This window comes from Tenrec ecaudatus, chromosome 1 (assembly GCF_050624435.1).
Source record: "Tenrec ecaudatus isolate mTenEca1 chromosome 1, mTenEca1.hap1, whole genome shotgun sequence".
NCBI classification, from domain to species: Eukaryota; Metazoa; Chordata; class Mammalia; order Afrosoricida; family Tenrecidae; genus Tenrec; species Tenrec ecaudatus.
In genome coordinates, this window is record NC_134530.1 from 225,441,098 (window position 1) to 225,456,465 (window position 15,368).

Sequence of the window (15,368 nt, forward strand, 5' to 3'; positions counted from 1 at the left end):
GCATTCCTGGGTGTGTTTGATCAGTGGAAATGTGCCTGAGAGCAATTACTGAGAGGTGAATGATGGGTAAGCATGATTTTGGGGCAGGAAGGAAGACAAAAGATAAAGAGGAAAGAAGAAGAAACCAAAATTTTATATACATAGGTATAAATATAGATATATAAATATGTAACTATATAATCATATAAGTCTAGGTGCATTTTGTCTATACATGTAATGTATATAAATACAACAAAGAAATGGATGGACTTCGGGCCACTACTAGAACCTCATCTAAGCACAGGAATGATTGAAACTATGCATTCTTGCAGACACTATGATCTATATGTAAAAATCCTACAGATTCGACAAAGAGCTACTGGAACAAATAGAAGTCTATAACAAGATTAACATACAGATAGCAATCTGATTCCTCTACACCGATGAAGGAACACAATACCATTTACCATAACCACCCAAACCAATTTGCTCTGTAAACGCTCACCCCGACCACAACACAACGCTAAAACCACAACATTAGGAATGAACAGGAGGGGACTGAAAGATCAACAGCTCCGAGCAAAGGCGAGGAGAGCATGGACAGGAAAGCCAGAGCGCTGGAAGCCTAACAACCAGAAGACAATTAAGAGAACATTAATTGTACAGTCACTGAACTGTTTACATAGAAATTATCCAACGGGAACCTAATTTGCTGTGTAAACGTTCATGACAAATACAATTTTATATATGTATATATATCGGAAACAAGTAACTGACTGACAAAAGACTTGTATCAGAGTATAGAAATAAAAACAGCTAGAACTCCATTAGAAAATGGAAAAGAAACTGATAGGAAGATATTAGGTTTCTCTCTCCGGCCTAAATCTCAGCCTCAGTCCTTGGCTCCACGCGAGAAAGATTTCATGCCGAAGCCGGGCTCGTGATCCAAGTGAATTTAATGAAAGTTCAAAGAAGCTTCAGGTTTTACGCGGCACCCATAGGATTCCTTTGACCATGCGGCCTGGCAGAGACTGCTCCGGGACACGCAAGGATCTCTCCCCTCCCACGAAGACGACCAGACCACCCAAGCAAGACAAGACCAAGAGCCCAAGAGACCCTCTCCCTTCAGGTCCCTGCCTTTTAAGGGTTCCCTGGGGAGGTGTGGTGAATGACCCCAGGTCGATCCCATTGGCTGAATTGCAATCACCCGGGCCAGGTGGGCTGCTCCAGGTGTAACGCCCATCTGGGCCCACCCGTGGGAAAATCCAGCTTTTGTCCTTTGCTGGCTCTCCTGGGCATGCGTAAGTGAACTTCCCACTTCCCTAGGCTAAGCTACCTAACAAAGACTGGGAAACATGAACTTGCTTTTCCCAGGTGAAGAATCCTAGATGGCCTGGAAAAAGGAAAAGATGCTCAGGGAGATGAGTAATCAAGCAAAGGCCAATTTTAAAACCACAAGTAGATAGAACACGGCATACTCCTCAGCTTGGACTCGACCATGAAAGTCTTATAATGCTGGAGAGGATGCAGAGAGACAGAGAATCTTGAACACCACAGATAGAAAGGACCACAAGAAAACGATTTATCATTACCTCCCAGCCCTGAAAAGGTCATCCCTTGCCCTTGGCCACGGAGTCAGTTCTTGCTCACAGTGGCGACCTCATAGGGCAGGGTAGAACTGCCTGATAGAGACGCTAAGGCTTCCATCTTTACACAAGCACACTGCCACATCTTTCTCTTACAGAGTGGCTGATGGCTTTAAACTGCTGACCTTTAGGTTAGCAATCAAGGGTTTAACCACTAAGGCACCATGACATTTTTGCATATCTTATGACCCAGCAGTTTCAAGTTAGGCCATGTACCCTAAAGAATGCAGTAGCACCTGCAGCCCTGCAGTAGAATGTTCATGGGAGAATTGAGTGCCACAGCGAAGGCCTAAAACCGACCCCAGTGCTCATCAACTGCAGAAGGCCTAAATAAACTGTGTTATGGATACAAAATGGATGAACTACACACACAGACATCGACACAAATGGATTCCAAAATATGTAATTTTAACCCAGACATTAGTGGTAGAAATGAAAAAACGATGTAACTGCCTTAGAAAACAGTCTGCTAGTTGCTCAAAAGTTAACAAATAGAGTTACCATATGGATTAGCAAGTCTAGTCTTCATATATACATACCAAAAGAACTGGAATAAATGTTCCCATAAGAATGCGTACATGAGTGCTCATTGCAGTATTGTTCCTAATCTCTCCTAAGTGGAAATAATCCAACTGCCCATCAGCTGATAAATGAACAAACGAAATGCACTGTATCAACCATAAAACAGGAACAAAGGACTGACACTCCTACAGGTTGGATGAACCTCAACAACACGAAACAAACTGAAAGAAACCAGACACAAAAGTGCATGGAGTCCATTGATGTGAAATGCCAATAGTCAGTAAATCCTGAGAGGCAGAAAATGAAGGAGAAGTTGCCATGGACCAGGCGGAGGAAGATGGAGTATGGTTGCTACTGGATGTGGGGTTTCTTTTCGGGGTGATGACCAAAAGTTCTGGACTTAGATACTGGTTATGGCTGCACAAGGAGCCCTGGTGGCACTGGCTGGTGAGTGTGGGACTGCTAATGGCAAGGTTAGGTATTCAAATCCACCAGCTGCTCCTCAGAGAAAAGATGAGGCTGTCTACTCCCTTAAAGATTCCCTGCTCCAGAAACCTGAGTTGGAACCAACTCCATGACAATGGGTTTGGTTTGGGTCTTGGATGGCTTCAGTGAATTAAACACTATGGAATGATATTCTATATAAGGGTGAATTTTATGGTATATGCATTATCTCCCAATAAAACTGAGAGAAAAAGTTCAAAGCAGAGTACATAAAGGGCAATTTCATTTATAAAAAGAAATAAAAACTAGGAGAAGCTACACAGTGCATTTTAAGGGGTGGAGCCCTGGTAAAACTATAGTTATGTTCACGGCTTCAAAGGGTTGGCAGTTCAAACCTACACAGTGGCTACACATGAAAAGCTAGTGATCCACCCCTGTCAATATTCCAATCTAGCAAACCCCATGGGACATTCGTACTCTGTCCTAATAACAACTTTTGAGCAAGGAACATGATTAGCATAAAATTCATTCTTAAACTTGATGGGGACAGGGGACAACACCAGCGACACAGTGCAGGAATTGCGCCTGATTTGATCCCGCCACACCGAGGCAAAACACTAAGGGGGTGCAACAGAACAGCAAGGGAATGGAGCGGTGAGGTCCCCAGGGAATGCTGAAGGTGGACTTTGGGACCAGGGCGTGGTGTTCCAACAGACTGGACTGGAAAACACTCCTAAAGGCCAACAAACAGTCCTTGAACTAATTACAAGCTTTTCTTTCTTGTTGTGTTTTCTTTTCTTTTTTATGTCATTGTTTGTTGTTTTGTTGTATATTGTTGCTTGGTTTTGCTCTGTCTTGTTTTTGAGCATGTTATTATCTCCACAGGTCTGTCTAAATAAGGTAGGCTGGATGAACAATATGGAGGAGAAAACAATGGGACTGACAGTTCTGGGGGGACATGGGAGAGGGGGAGGTGGGGGGGAAGGTAGTGATGTTAACAAACCCAGGGATAAGGGAACAACAAGTGATCCAAATAGGTGGTGAGGAGGGTGTAGGAGGCCTGGTAGGGCTTGATCAAGGGTAATATAACCAAGAGGAATTACTGAAACCCAAATGAAGACTGAACATGATAGTGGGACAAGAGGAAAGTCAAAGGAAATAGAGGCGAGAGCTAGGAGGCAAAGGGCATTTATAGAGGTCCGAATAAAGACATGCACATATGCAAATATATTTATATATGAGGATGGGGAAATAGATCTATGTGCATATATTTATAGGTTTAGTATTAAGGTAGCAGAAGGACATTGGGCCTCCACTCAAGTACCCCCTCAAGGCAAGAATACTTTCTTCTATAAAATTGACATTCTATGATGCTCACCTTCGCAACACAGCCACTGAAGACAAAGTGGGTGAATAAGCAAATGTGGCGAAGAAAGCTGATGGTGCCTGGCTATTAAAAGATATAGTGTCTGGGGTCTTAAAGGCTTGAAGGCAAACAAGCAGCCATCTAGCTCAGAAGCAACAAAGCCCACATGGAAGAAGCACAGCAGCCTGTGAAATCACGTGGTGTCAAAGGGATCAGGTATCAGGCATCATCAGAACAAAAAAAATCATATCATTGTGAATGAGTCAGGGAGTGTGGAGTGGAGGCCCAAAGCCCATCTGTAGGCAATTGGACATTCCCCTTACAGAAGGGACTCAGGGAGGACACCAGGAAGTCAGGGTGCAATGTAGCAACTATGAAACATACAACTTTCCTCTAGTTCCTAAATGCTTCCTCCTCCCCCACTATCGCAATCCCAATTCTACCTTACAAATCTGGCTAGACCAGAGGATGTACACTGGTACAGATAGGAACTGGAAACGCAGGGAATCCGGGGCGGATGATCCCTTCAGGACCAGTGGTGTGAGTAGCGATACTGGGAGGGTAGAGGGAGTGTGGGTTGTAAAGGATGAACTGATTACAAGGATCTACATGTGACCTCCTCCCTGGGGAATGGACAACAGAAAAGTGGGTGAAGGGAGATGTCGGGTAGGACAAGATATGACAAAGTAATCATTTATAAATTTTCAAGGGCTCATGAGGGAGGGAGGAGCTGATGCCAGGGGCTTAGGTGGAGAGCAAATGTTTTGAGAATGATGAAGGCAATGAATGTGCAAATGTGCTTTACACAACTGATGTATGTATGGATTGTAATAAGGGTTGTATGAGCCCCTAATAAAACAATTAAAAATTGTTTTAAAAACTTGATGGGAGTTAAATGGGTGCTCATGGTAATAATTTTAACAGTTCCTGTGATTCTTTAAAGAATGTTTAACCTCATATATAGATTTCTTCTCTATATTATGTATTATATATATTCATTTACATGTATACTACAGTTTCTAATTTTTAAAAATTAATATTTCTTCCACCCTTATACTCAGTATTTAATCTGTACCCTGTTTTTGTTTCACAGGTGTAATAAATCTCTTAAGATATTAAAATCTCTTTACTATTTAGTTTTTCAGTTTGTTTACATCTCTCTCTTATTGTGAAGGCCCATGTCTTAGTTTATCTTTTGCTACTATACCAGAAATATCACAAGTGGTTGGCTGTAACAGAAATGTATTTTCTCACAGTTTAAAAAGCTACAAATCAGCTAGAAGTCATCAGGGAAGCATTAATCTATGTTTGGGCTCTAGGAGAAGGTTCTTATTCCCTTATTTCCTTTCAACATCTGTGGGCCCAAGTTCCCTGGAACTATCCACGTGACATCAGTGTTGATACCCGTGTCCCCTGGCATCAATCTCGCTCTGTGTCTAGGAAGTTCTTAGCGCAGGGACCCTCGGTTCAAAGGACACGCTCTAATTCAGCTCTCCTTTCTTGGTGATAGGCAGATCCATCCTTCTCTGCTTGCTTCTCTTTCCTTTTATCCCTTGTAAGATAAAAGGTGGTGGAGGCCCTAACCTAGAGAAGCCTTCCTTGTATTGGATCAGGGCTGTGACCTGAGCGTAGGTGTTGCAACCTCCCTCATCACTGGTTGGCTGACCATATCAGATCATGTGCTGAGGATTATTGCATTTCCTTAACTGCCAAATTATATCACACTATACCTAGCTGCCAAATCACTGAACATCATGGTCCAGTGGACACATATTTGGGGGCAGGAGGAACACTGTTTAATCCTTGCAATCCTTCAAAGGTATCTGTCTGGTCATTCCAGAAAATCAAGTTGTCTATTCCTATTCTAGAGCATCAGAACGGATGTTCTGCGTATGTATCATATGTATAGTATCTTCATTCTTAAGAGATTTCTCATACCTGCAAACCAAGAACAGGGAACAGATGAAATACTGAGTATAAGGGCGGAAGAAAGATTCATTTTTAAAAATTAGGAACTGTAGCAACATGTAAATGAGTACATATATAATACATAATGGATAAACAGAGGCAAGCTATATATGAGTTTAAACACTCTTTAAAGAATCACAGGGACTGTTAAAATTATTACTGTGAGCTCCCTTTTAACCCCCATCAAGTTTAAGAAAATGTTGTGCTAATCATAATCCTGGTTTAAAGTTATTATTAGGACGAAGTACGAATGTGCCAGAGGGTCTGCTAGACTGGGATGTTTTCAGGGTGGATCACTCGCTTTTTCATACTTTGCTCGAGGCTACTGAGCCAGGGAGTCAACGGTTACACGGAGGGGTCTCTGCTACTTGTTGTTGTTAGATGCCATCGCGCCAGTTCCAACGCACAGCGACTTTAGGCACAACAAACAAACACTGCTTTGTGCTGCCCACCCTCATAACTGGCCCATGTTTGAGTTCAGGGTTATTGCCATGGTATCGATCCATCTTGGGAGGCTTCTTATTTTTGCTATCCCTCTGCTTTACCCAATATCACGTGTTTCTCTGGGGAGTGATCTCTGCTGACAACATGTCCAAGGTAAGCAAGACGAAGTCTCATCATCCTTGCCTGTAAGGAGCAACCTGACCAGACTTCTGTGGTGTGTCCTTTCAGCAGCCCATGGTCCTTTCAATATTCTTCTCCAGCACCGCAATTCAGATGCATCTATTCTTCATTGGTCTTCCTTAGTCAACGTCCAACTTTCACACGCATATGAGGTGATTGAAAACACCATTGCTGGAGTCAGGTGCACCTTAGTCCTCAAAGTAACATCCTTACTTCCCAATACTCTAATGAGGTCGTGTGCAGCGGATTTACCTAATGAACTCGTCTTTTGACCCCTTGAATGCTGCTAACATTAACATAGATGGTGGATCCAAGCAAGAAAAAATCCTTGACAGCTTCAACCTTTTCTCCATCTATCATCGTGTTACCTATTGGTCCAGTTGTGAGGAGTTTGGTCATCTTTACATTGAGGTGTAATCCATACTGAACACTTCAATCCTTGATCTTCACCAGCAAGTGCCTCAAGTCCTCCTGGCTTTCAGAAAGCAAGATGGTGTCCTCTGCATACCCCGGGTTGTGAATGAACCTTCCTCCAATCCTGACGGCACATTCTTCGTTATATAAGTCAGCTGCTCTGACTGTTTGCTCAGCAGATGGATTGAATAACTATCCTGAAATGATACAACCCTGTAGTAGTCTTTTCCTGATTTTTAAATCATACAATATGTCCTCCTTGTTCTGCTTCCACAACTGCCTCTTGACCCATGTACAGACCTTACATGCGTACAATCAAGTGTTCTGGAATTTCCGTTCTACTCAAGGTGATCCATAGTTTGCTATGATCCACACAGTCGAATGCCTTAGCATAGTCCATTAAGCACAAGTAAACACCTTTACGGTTTTCTCTGTTTTCAGTCAAGATCCACCTGACACCAGCAATGATGTCCCTTTTTCCATGTCCTCTCCTGAATGTAGCCTGAATCTCTGGCTGTGTGCGAATGCAACCGCTGCTGGATGATCTTAAGCAAAATTTCACTTGAATGTAATATCAATAATATTATTCTATAATTTGAGTGTTCTGTTGGGTCACTTTTCTTTGCAATAGATATAAATATGGATCTCTTCTAGCCAGCTGGCCACGTGGCAATCTTTCAAATTTCCTGGCATTGACAAGTGAGTGCTTCATCAACTTGTTGAAACATTTCAATTGGTATTCTACAAGTTCCTAGAGCTCTGGTTTTGGCTAATGTTTTCAGTGCAGCTTGGACTTCTTCCTTCAGCACCACTGGTTCTTGCTCATTTGGTACATCCTAAAGTGGTTAAATGTAGACTGGTTCTTTTTTGGTACAGTGACTGTACTAGTTTTATAACCAGTTTAAGAGAGGATTATGAGTGAAGAGGTGGAGTTTAGTCTGTCAATCAGGTCGCAGCTTGATGACCTCATTTGGAGGCACCATGGAGATAAGTAGCTCCTTGGGGGCAGGACACATGCTCACTCCCTGCGAGAATCTCTACTGACGAGACACATGGAGACAGGCTGATGGCAGCAAGAGCCCTGGACCTGGAGAAGCCACGTGGAAACCTGCCAGTGCTGAGATGCTTACAACACCACTGGATCCACAAGACTTCCCACACATTGGCCTGTGATCTTCCAGCATTCGACGTCATTGCACATGTCATTTTGTGAATCTGAAAATGACTTTATAGATTGATATTTGACACGTGGGCTAATATCAGACTATGGACTTGACCTGGACTAGGCTGGGATGTTTTCTCAATATTCAGTTGCTCTTGTATACAAAGCTCTTTCATATACACATATGAGTCTCTATGAATTTGTTGCTCTAGTCAACCCACCCTAACACAGTGACTGTGTATATTCTTTATAGCTTCTTCTTCATGTTTCCTGCCTCATTCAATATTTTGTCCATAGAATCTATCAATATTGTAACTTGAGGCTTGATTGTTTTCTTGAGTGTATTCTTGACTTTAGGTTATCTAATTCTAGATATTTGCACATTTCATTATAATATTTGGCTTATCTTCTTGAGTTACTCTTTGAACTTTTCTCTTCATCCTTCCGTTTGCTTTAGCTCCTTTATGATTCAGAGCACGTTCCAGCCCAGAGGAGACAAGATGGTGCTGTCCAGGTAGACTCACCCGCCCAGTGCTCCTCTTGTTAGATCAGAATAGTAAGAGAAATGGGAGTGTGGGTGCAGACCCCACCATAGCACACCAGACTTGGAGGCAACTTAACCACATGGAGCAACTCATGAACAGAGAGGTCTACAGGGCTGGCCCCAATCAAAGCTAAAACTGGCATATACCCCCGCCCTAGAATATGTATTACAGAGGAAAGTACTAAGCCTACAAGGTGGGTAGAGGGGCCCACCATTCATGCCCATACAGAAGCAGACCAAGAAAGAAAAAGAGAGGGTGAGGGAGGGCGAGGGATGACTGACAGCCCTGCATGGAGCTGCTAAGGCACAGAGGGGACTCTAAGGCCAACAACAGCTTGAGACATGATGTCCCCTCCCTGGAGCATACCTCGGCAGAGGACAGTACTGGGCACACATGGTGGAGAGTGAGTCCGGTCTGACCACATCCATAATGAGGTGAATCAAGAAGGGAACATAACAGATCAGCAAATCAAAGCCACAACCCCCCTTCAAGCTAGGAAAGGAAGTTCCCAAGAAAGTGGGGACACAGTCATAAAGGTCAGCAGATAGACCTGGAATTATGTATGCTTTTTCTTTTCTTCTTTTTTTGCTAGTTTGTTTTTTCTCTTTTTATTCAGTCTTTTGTTTTCTTTTTGTTTTGTCTTTGTTGTTTTCCCCAGTAAGCTAGAGGAGAAAGCAACGGAATGGAAGGTTCTGGAGGAACTTTGTGGGAGCTGGTAGAAGGGGAATGGAATGTGAGCAAACAACGCCAGAGACAGGGGAACAAATAGGGAATTAAAAGCAACAACAAGGAGGACATAAAAATTCCAGTGGTACTGGAGAAACTTCAATCTAGCTGAGAGGAATTACTAAGAGTCAGAAGATGGGTTAGCATATGGTGGGGCAGGAGGAAGGTAAACGGAAACAGAGGAAAGATCGAGGAAGCAAAGCTATGGATAGAGGTATAAACATATATCTACACTTATGTAAATATATTGATTCATAAAAATAGAGGTATTGACCTACGTATATATAATTATAAGGCAATGTATTGAGGACATGGATGGACTTTGGGGCTTTGCTCAAGCCCTCCCTCAACGCAAGAGCACTTTGTTCTAAATACTTAACATTCTGTGATGCTCACCCTCCCGACATGATTGCTGAAAACAAAATGGGTGCATAAGCAAATGAAGTGAAGAAACCGGATGGTGGCCGGCTATCAAAAGATATAGTGTCAGTGGTCTTAAAGGCTTTAAGTTAAACAAGATCATCTAGCAGAGAAGCAACAAGCCCACATGGAAGAAGCACACCAGCCTGTGTGATCATGAGGTGTCGACAGAATCATGTAACAGGAATCAGAAGACCCAAAACAAATAATCATATCGATGTGAACCAGTGAGGTCGGAGTGGAGACACAAAGCCCATCTGTAAACAGTTGGACATCCCCTCACCGAAAGGCCACAGGGAAGGGACAAGTCATCCAGGATGCAGTACAGCACTAACAAAACACACATTTCTCTAGTTCTTTAATGCTTCCTCCCCCTCCCCCCACCACTCTCATGACTCTAGTTCTACCTTACAAATTCGGCTAGACAAGAGCATGTACAATGGTGCAGGCAAGAGCTCTCAACACACAGAATCCAGGGTAGATAACCCCTCAGGAACAGTAGTGGGAGTATCAATACCAGGAGGGTACAGGGACAGGGAGTGTGGAGAGACAAGAGGAGGAAGGGGGAAACAATCACAATGATCGATGCATAATTCTCCCCCCACCCGGAGGAAAATACACCAGAGACATGGGTGAATGGAGACAGTGGTTGGTATAAGATATGAAAGCAATAACAATTTCTAATTTACCAAGGATTCGCAAAGGGGGTGGTGGTGGAAGAGGCACTGATACCAAGGGCTCAGACTGAATGTAAATGTTTAGAAAATGATGGTGGCGACATATGTACAAATATATTTGATGTAATTGATTTATGGAGTGTTATAAGAGCTGTAAGAGCCCCCAATAAGATGATTTTTTTTTAAAGAAGAGCAAGTTCCAGGGTCTCTTCTGACATCCACTTTGATGCTTTCTTTCCTCTTCTCAATGACCTCGTGCTGTCTCCGTGAATGATGGCCTTGACGCCGTCCCACAGCTCATCGGGTCTTCTGTCATCAGCGTGCAGTGAATCAAATCTGCTCTCGAAATTCAAGTGGGATGGACTCGAGTTGTATTTGGCTCTCCTGGACTGGTTTTCATTTTCTTCAGCTGTATCCTGAACTTACATAGGAGCAATTCATGGTCTGTTCCACAGTCAGCCCCTGGCCTGGTTTTAGTTGCTGATATTGAGCTTCTTCATCATCTCTTCCTACAAATATAGTCAGTTTGATTTATAGGTATTCCACCTGGAGAAATCCATGTGTATTGAAAAAAGGTATTTACTATGAACGAGTCACTGGTTTTGCACAATTCTATCATGTGATCTCCAGCTTCACGTCTATCACCAAGTCCATATTTTCCAACTACCCTTCTTCCTCTTTGTTTCCCACTCTTGCATTCCAATCACCAGTAATTACTAATGCTTCTTGATGCCATGTTTGATCGATTTCTGACTGAAGTTGTTGGTAGAATTCTTCATCATTAGTTTTTGTGGTTGGTGCATAAATTAGAATAGTAGTTGTGCTGCTTGGATTTCCTTGAAAAAGGATAGATAGAATCCTACCACAGTGTCGCTCTTCAGAGAGATCTTGCAGAGTCCTTTTTGCCCTGTCATTCCTCTTAATTGTCTCATTCCCAGCATCGTAAGTCATATGATTTTCTGCTTAAAAATAGCCAATACCGGTCCATTTCAGCTCACCAATCCTCAGGTATTCAGATTTATGCATTTCATCTTTTATAACATCTGATTTTTCTAGATTAATATTTTGCGCATTCCAAATTCTGATCATTAGTAGATGCTTGCAGCTGTTTCTCTTTACCTTGAGTCATGCCCCCTCAGCAAAGGCTCCCATAGGATTTTTGGTACTCACGTCACCATGGTCAACTCCCCTCTGAGAAATCAGCCACTCCTCAGTCCCACTTCTAGTGTCCTCTGACCCAAGGAGCCCATTCTCCGGCACAATCTCTGACAGTGTTTTCCATGCCTTCATTCAGTCCTCAGTGTCTGACAAGGCTTCAGAGCTCTGCATAAGTTTTTCAGCAGCTTCTTCCTCCAAAGTGGGCATGGCCTGGTCTTAGTCTGGAAGGTCTGCGGAAACCTGTTCCCTTTGGGTGACCCCGCTGGTGTTCGAAATACCAGCGACGTGACTTCCAGCTTCGCAGCCACACACAAGTCACCACAGCACCACAACGTGACAAGGCAGCCTTGGAGAATTATCCCACGGACCTTCCAGATCTGTTGATAAAACATATGCTCCTTCTCACCCAGCCTTTGTGACTGGCTGCCGTGGCTGGTGTCTGGATGCTTCATTTGGTTTCAAAAGTAACGAGGAACCTTGTCTTCCTTGAGGTAAAAGTAATAGGAAACCTTTGTTCCAAAGTCATACGGCAGCTATGAAATGCCCCACGACCTCCCCTTTAAGGACCACTACTTTCCTGTTACCAGAGAGGCTCCCAGTCCAGCTTTGCTCTACACATTCTTTACTAACCACTGCCATTGAGTCCAGGGCAGACTACCTGTGGGTAGAAAGGTTTGGGTGTAAACCACCAGCCTTGTGGCCAGCAGTCCAATGTTTACCTGATAGTGCCGCCAGGACACCGTAACGAAGATGGAATGCCTGACAAATTACAAAGGTGCCCTTGCTCCATGACATCACCCGTCCCTGGTAGATTTTCATTTATCCTACCACAATCCCTCCTGAAGAATCGCTCTCATCACCTTGGGCCCTCCTCAGGAGCCTCCCACTGGAGCGCAAACCACGCAGGAGATGCTTCTGTCCTCCTCTTGGGAAGCACTGTGTCAAGACCCCCCTCACTGCACCGGGCCAGTCAGTCTGTCAGACAATTTTGACAGACAACGAGCTTGTAGTCTTTGGTTGACTGGATTTCAATAAAGGTGTGTTGATCTTAGCGATGCATACTTTTGGCTTGAACTCTTGACCTTTCTTGCACTGCCAGAGCTCAGGGAGGGGCCTCATGAAAGCTTTGGGAGAGAAGAAAGTTCACGGGAGAAAGAAAGGTTGGGGCTTGGAAGGCCCACTCAGCCACTTGACTGGTTTGCCCGCTGGCTCATCTTAGCAGAGCCTCATTTTGCTTGGTCTCTGAGTCAGGAATCCCTTTAGGGATCTTTGGGATGTCACGCAGCTGCTGCAGTCCAGTCCAGGGGCAGCATACATGAAGAAGGCCTTCAGTTAGATGGACTCAACCAGAACAATGGTGAGGGTGACGTAGGAGCAGGCGGCGCGATGTTCTATTTCACATCGGGTGGCTATGAGACAACACCTAAAGACAAGTCCAGTCTGGTCTGGGCATCTCACAGCTGCCGTGTCTGAGCTCTGACTAACTCTCTCTCCCCATCTCCCTAGGAAGCAGCTGCAGCTTTAGTCAGATGGAGCCTCAGGATACGTGGCTGAGCTCAAAGAGAGGGTGGCCTAACCTACGAAGGTACAAAGAGGAAGCTTCCCTAGCACAGAGCAGTGACTGTGAGAGGAGCTAGCCCTTTCCCGTGGCCCTGACTGCCCTGGGCTGGAGGCAGGGAGGAAACTGGAGGTGGGCAACATCAGTCCTGCTTATTGGAGCACTGTTTTCTGAGCTCTCTTTGAAGGATTTTTAGGACACTGGTCATCTCAGGCAGATTCCTGTGAACAGGAGACTAAATCAGAGGTTGTCAAATTTACTCCAACTTATGGTGAACCCGGGATATGTCAGAGGCCACTGTCCTCCATCGGGTTTTCCAGAGCTGACTTCTCAGACACAGATCACCAAGCCTTGCTTCTGATGCACATCTGGGTGGACTCGAACCTCCAACCTGTGCTTTGCCTCAGAGCACATAAACTGTTTATATATTGTTGCTGTTGTTAAGTACTTTAGAGTTGGCTCCAACGCCTACTGACCTTGAGTACAACAGCACGAAATACTGTGTGCTCTGCGTCATCTTCGCCATCTGTTTGAGCCCCGTGTAGCAGCCAGCATGTCAGCTTGCCTCAGTGTGAGGGTCATTCCCTTGGTCCCTGACCCTGGACATCACCAAGTGCAGTGCCCTTTACCAGGAGCCGGTATCTCGTGATAACATGCCTAGCACGAATCAAAAACCAATAGTCATCAAGTCAACGCCAACTCACAGAGACTCTATATAGAGTTCCCAAGGCTCTGCGTTTTTATGGGAGCTGTTACCGAAGAATAGCAGGTGAGTCCAATGTTTACTGGAAAATGTCAATCAATGTCCAAAGTACATGAGACAAAGTCTCACCATCTTCACTTCTAAGGTACATTCTGGCTTTCCTTCTTCGAAGACAGCTTCGTTTGGTCTTCTGGCAGTCCGTGGCATATTCAGTGTTCTTTGACAACACCACGGTTGTGGGAATCTTCGTCTTCTTGCTGAGGTATTAGGAGTGCTGGTGGGGCAGTGGGTGAATTGTAGGGTCACAGACTGAAGCATAAGTGGTTAAACCCCACCAGCCACTCCTCAGAAGAATGAGGAGATCGACTGCTCCTGTAAAGATTTATAATATTTGAAACTTTATACAGACTCACTATGCACTGGAACCAAGTCGGGGGCTGGGGCTTGTTGTTTGTTTTCTTCTCTATTGATGTGTAAGCAGCATGAAGTGCCGCCGTCTTTGATCTTCATCAGTAAGTGCTTCAAGCCCTCTTCGCTTGCAGAAAACAAGGTTGTGCCACTAGGACACATTAGGTTATTATTATTATTTACGTAGGATTTCAAGTGGCACAATTGTTACATGTTGGGCTGTGAACTACAGGTCAGCAATCTGAAACCACCAGCTGCGATGTGTGAGAAAGAGGAGGCTTTCTGCTCCCGTAAAGATTTACCATCTCGGAAACTCACAGGGAAGTTCTACCCTGTTCTATAAGGTTGTTATGAGTCCACATCGCCTAGTTGGCACTGAGTTTGTATGTTTTTCTCTAGACGTAGTGTTATTGCTCATTTTAATTGGTATTGTTTTTTTTAACTTTTCTAAGTACCTTCACACCGGCCTCCTTTCTTCCCAATAAGGGATAAATAAGAGGAGCGATCATTCCACCATTTCCCAGTCTAGGATACTAGAGCTCATAGAAGTCTGGTGGCTCACCTACTTTGGTGACAAAGCCGAGGGGGGAAACAGAGTCCCTTGAGCCCAGCCAATCCTCCTTCCACTTTCTTACACCAGACGAGAAGAAAGTTGAACAATGAGTACTGGGGTGTTTAAGCTAGGACTACGTCCAAAATTTTGATCACTGGATCTTGGTGGTGACGACGGGAGCCAGAAACTGGTTCTTGTTTCAATATCCCAATCCAGAACCTGCCTGTTAATCACACCTCCGGAAGACACCTGGCCCCAGACAAGAGAATGGTGCCATGCCCTGGGCTCAGGTTGTGTAAGTGGATCTTGGCCACAGGCAGACATCTGCGGGGAAGGAGTGGAGGTAGGCCCTGCCACTGCCCTGGGTGCGTGCGGACCCAAGAATGCAGACGCCACCCTGAACTAGGCCACGGGCTTCTTGGCCTTGGAGCCAGTTCTGCACGAACAGGTTCAAACCAGTTTGTGGCTTCGGCCGCAGTACAGAGTGGGGCGGAG